This window comes from Ovis canadensis, chromosome 2 (assembly GCF_042477335.2).
Source record: "Ovis canadensis isolate MfBH-ARS-UI-01 breed Bighorn chromosome 2, ARS-UI_OviCan_v2, whole genome shotgun sequence".
Taxonomy (NCBI): domain Eukaryota; kingdom Metazoa; phylum Chordata; class Mammalia; order Artiodactyla; family Bovidae; genus Ovis; species Ovis canadensis.
Window position 1 is genome coordinate 52,758,325 of NC_091246.1, and position 5,079 is coordinate 52,763,403.

The following is a 5,079-nucleotide window of genomic DNA, read 5'->3' on the forward strand; positions in this document are numbered from 1 at the left end:
GACTACTATCACTGAAAATTAGAATGGAGAAAGGCCACGTGTGGGGGAAAGAGGAAAACTCCACTGCGGCAAACTGAATTGAAATGCCCATGGAACACATGCGGAAAAAGGTATCCTAAAAGGAGATGGATACTTGGATTTGGACTGAGAAGACTGGGCCACAAATTCTGTCTAGTCACGGCTATGGTTTGTCCTGTGGTCATGTATGGATGTGAGAGATGGACTGTGAAGAAGGCTGAGCGCCAAAGAATTGATGCTTTTGAAGTGTGGTGTTGGAGAAGACTCTTGAGAGTCCCTTGGACTGCAAGGAGATCCAACCAGTCCATTCTGAAGGAGATCAACCATGGGATTTCTTTGGAAGGAATGATGCTAAAGCTGAAACTCCAGTACTTTGGCCACCTCATGTGAAGAATTGACTCATTGGAAAAGACTCTGATGCTGGGAGGGATTGGGGCAGGAAGAGAAGGGGACGACAGAGGATGAGATAGCTGGATGGCATCACTGACTCGATGGACATGTCTGAGTGAACTCCGGGAGATGGTGATGGACAGGGAGGCCTGGCGTGCTGCGATTCATGGGGTCGCAAAGTCGGACACGACTGAGCAACTGAACTGAAATGAAGAGGAGTTGGATATTTGGATTTGGACTGAGAAGACTGGGCCACAAATTCAGATTTAGAAATAATGTTAATGGTTGTTTTTTAAGCCCCGTAAGTGGATGAGATCACATTTGCACTAAAATGAGATGAAAGGAAGGCTAAATAGGGAAGCCTAGGAAACTTTAAGAAGGGGTTTGGTGACATATAGCAGCCAGAGAAATTGGAGGTAGGTGGAACATCAGGAGATATCATGAACCCAGGAAGAAGAAAGCTTTGAGAATAAAGCAGTGGGGACTTTCCTCGTGTTCCAATGGCTAAAACTCTGAGCTCCCAATGCAGGGGGGCATGGGTTCAATCTCTGGTCAGGGAAGTAGATCCCACATCCCACAAATATAGATCCCGCATGCTGCAACAAGGCCTGAAAAGCCTGTGTGCCGCAGCTAATACTCGGCACAGTCAAATAAACTAACAACCACAACAAAAAAAGATAAAGCTGTGACCGTAGTGTCAAGAAGGGGTTAAGGGAATAGAAGGAGGGCAGAGAAGATTCTGTGCCTAGGCAGTTGGATGAAGTGAGCTGGAAAAGAGGGAACCTGGCCAGGAAACACCACGGTTTATTGTAACATAAGGTGCAATAAACTCGGTTTCCACGGAACTTTACTCCTCATGAAATTAAACAATGTCAAAGAGTCTATTTAAGACTTATATAACTACTCTATATAATATAGTACAGAAAGAGTTCTGAACTGGCCAAGAGTAAAAGTATAACAAACTGGGAGCCAGGAACATAATAAAAATCTGGTGAAACAGGTAGGACAAGAAATGTAGTTGGCTGCATTGGGCTAAGAGTGAACAGTGTATTTCAAGACAGATACACATTTTATTGGGTGAGTTGTGCCTATCACAGGTCTGTCTCTCCAGCCCATCTCTTGCTTCAGACCCTCAGTCACAAATTCAACATATCCAAATCAGATCTCACTGTCTTCTCACCTACTCCAGCCCATCCCCAACCTGCTTCTCTACTTTGGGGAAGAGCACTGCCAGCTACCCCACTGCTCACGGTGGGAACCTGTGCCATTCACTCCTTCCCACTGTCTTCTCCGTCTCATCTCTGCCATCCAGTTATGTCCATTTTCTCTTCACATTCTTTTTTCTGGACAGGAAAGTAGGATTTATTGGTGGGCATGAGTCAGGAGGGAACAGTGTCAAGGCTCTCATGAGTGCAGGCCCGCTGTTTGTCCAGAGGGCCACGATTAGGAATGTGTTTGACCCCACAGTCATCCAAGATGAGCCGCTTTTCTGCCAGCATGTTTTCAAATCTGTCCGCATTAAACTGAGTAAATCCCCACTTCTTGGAGATGCAGGTCTCCTGGCAGCCCAGGAACTTGAATTTGGCCCTGTGTAGGGCCTCAGTTGGGCTTCCCTGGAGGATCAGACAGTAAAGAATCTACCTACAAGGTGGAAGACCTAGGTTTGATCCCTGGATTGGGAAGATCCCCTGGAGGAGGGCATGGCAACCCCCTCCAGTATTCTTGCCTGAAGAATCCCTATGGACAGAGGAGCCTGGACGGCTACAGTCCATGGGGTCACAGAGTTGAACATGCTGCTGCTAAGTCGTGTCAGTCGTGTCCGACTCTGTGTGATCCCATAGACGGCAGCCCACTAGGCTCCTCTGTCCCTGGGATTCTCCAGGCAAGAACACTGGAGTGGGTTGCCATTTCCTTCTTCAATTCATGAAAGTGAAAAGTTAAAGCAAAGTTACTCAGTCATGTCAGGCTCTTCGCGACCCCATGGACTGTAGCCTACCAGGCCCTTCTGTCCGTGGGATTTTCCAGGCAAGAGTACTGGAGTGGGTTGCCATTGCCTTCTCCCAGTTGGACATGACTGAGCGACTAAGCACAGCACAGGGCCTCAATCACGTACACCTTGTTCTGCAACTTGGACATTATGATTTGGCCAATGTGGACCCTGGCCACTCTGCCCTGGGGCTTTCCAAAGGCACTACACACACCTGTCTGGAACCTAGATTGGGGACAGCATGCCAATCATAAATGTCTACTGGAAAGGGATGTCTCCGAGGTACCTTAGGGCAACCTGTACAGGCTACAGGCTTCCAACACTACTAAGGAGGCTGCTGTTTGCAGCCCTTGCACACTAGGCCCCCATGGGGAAAAGAGAACAGTTGGCTCAATGGGCTGCAAATAGCCACATTCTTTTGACTTCATTCTCTCGCGTTTCAGTCCCACCACCCCACTACCGTACTGAAATAGTGTTCTTAACTGGCCTACATTCTCCTAGTTCTTCCTCCTCTTCCCTATCCATCTCCCAAAACTCTAATGAAGTAAATCTGATCAGGTCCCTCCGTGACATAGCTGGCTGATTAATAAAACCTCCCAGTTCCAGTGATGAGAAAGAAGGTCTGACCTCCTTAGCATGACATCATGCTAACCAGCCCTGCCCTACATCTTACGTGACCCAGCCTAACCTGCTGACCCAGCCTTGCCCTATATCTTAGCTGCATCTCAAGACTTTCTGCCTCCTCACATCCACCTTAACTCATCATGTTCCTTTATATTTGATTTACGCTAAACCTGAGCAATAGTATTGTTCTGCTAAGATCATTATCTTGGGTGCTGGAGGAGGGCAGAATGGGAGGAGCTGAATATAAGTGATTAGGACCGGCCATAGAGAAAAGAATAGAGGTGGCCATGACCTTTGTTAAGAGATGTGATCCCATATTGAACTCAGCACTTATTAGACTGTATTTCTTAAATAAATCACAATTCAAGGGAAACAAGTATATCTAATAGAGATAACTTCAAAGACTTTGTAATTTGATGAGAGAAATAAGACATAGAATGAGACAACTAATGTGACTGATTTTTCCTGGGTTCATTATAAAACATCAGATTACTTGCTTTACACTCATAAATATATCACTGACTCAATGGACATGAATTTGAACAAACTCCAGGAGACAGTGAAGGACAAGTAAGCCTGGCATGCTGCAGTCCACGGGGTTGCAAAGAGTTGGACATGACTTAGCAACTGAACAACAACAACATACATATATACAGACATTCAAAGATACTAGATAACTAATAATATATTAGTATAATAATAGTATAATTAATTGATCAATATACTAATTAATTAGTACAACTAATTATAATTAGTATAATAATATAATATTAGTATTAGTAATTAGTATAATAATAATATAATATTAGTATTAGTATAATAATAATATATGTGAAACATGGTGGCAGAAAAATGGATCATCCTGGATGGCTGTGGGATCAAGACAAGTCCTACAGGAATTTGGAGGAAGACGAGTATTTGGGGATAGAGTGTTCGGGTTACGTTTACAACAGAGAGAAAACTTGCAGTCCGAGTAGGGCATGCGTAGCAGGAGGAATAACCTTCTAATTATGGGAAATGACACCAACAGAAGCAGAAGAGAATGTGTTCAGGGCAGAAGAATCTGGGTAGGGCAATTATACTGATAAGGACAGGAAGAGGTCAGGGTGTGATTGTGGGGTCCCTTCAATGTGTACTTTGATCCCCTAGGCATACCTACATACTTTACCTAGCAGAGAATGGGTACCACTGAAGTTGTTTTTTTTTTTTTTGAGGGGGGTCACACCTTGTTCCCTGGCAATGGATGAACCTGTGCCCTGCAGTGGAAGCACAGAGTCTTAACCACTGGACATAGTGAATGCAATCTTTTTTAATCAGACAGTAGTGTGCAGGACAGATTAGAAAAGAAAGGGAATTCAGGCTGAAAGAGCGGTAGCACAGTAATCTAGGTCTGAGATGTCATAGCTTTTTATTCTAAGACACTATTGAATGATAGGTTTTTGTAATAAAAAGCTCTACATTAAATGTCTACACTGATTATACAATTTTAGGTAAATAAAATTATTAAAATGCTGGCATCTCAGAATTAAGAACATAAGATAAAGATCTGAACTAAGATGATAATGAAAGGAATGAGAAGAGTAGATGCAAAAAAGAAAAAATCTTGAAGAATTTGGATATTAAAAGTCAGAGGAGGTTAAAATAAGACTCCATTGTTTTGAGTCTCAATGAAAGTGACCAATTGTTACCTGTAAATAAGCAGGACGGTCAAGAAGTAAAAAACCAAACTAAATTTTATGTAGAGTCGGAGGTGAGGAAATATCTAGCAGACAGTTGAAGATATCGACTTAGGACTAGGAAGAAAGATCAGGCCAGAGTATTATCCAAGGAACTACCTATACACAAGTCATAGTCAGAATGGAAAGTCAGAGTGAATGACATTCTGAAAGACCAAGTGTGTAGAAGACCAGTGGGAAAAGGTGTCATTGCAAGGGAGTGCCCACATTTCAGGACAGAAAGGAGGGTAGGGGGAAAAAATTATTTGAAAGTTTCACTTAGATCCAGAGTAGGAGCATGGAAAACATGAGGAGAGGTTGAGGTCTTCTTTTCATGCTTAGAAT

At 43.5% G+C, this 5,079-nt stretch overlaps 1 non-coding gene across 1 annotated transcript; it reads right to left on the bottom strand.

Moving 5' to 3' along the window:
• Positions 1-2,664: 2,664 nt before the first annotated feature.
• Positions 2,665-2,799, bottom strand: LOC138434871 (small nucleolar RNA SNORA70). Its single transcript, XR_011254934.1, has one exon. It is a non-coding gene; the product is annotated as a small nucleolar RNA SNORA70 (small nucleolar RNA).
• Between the last annotated feature and the right edge of the window lie 2,280 nt (positions 2,800-5,079).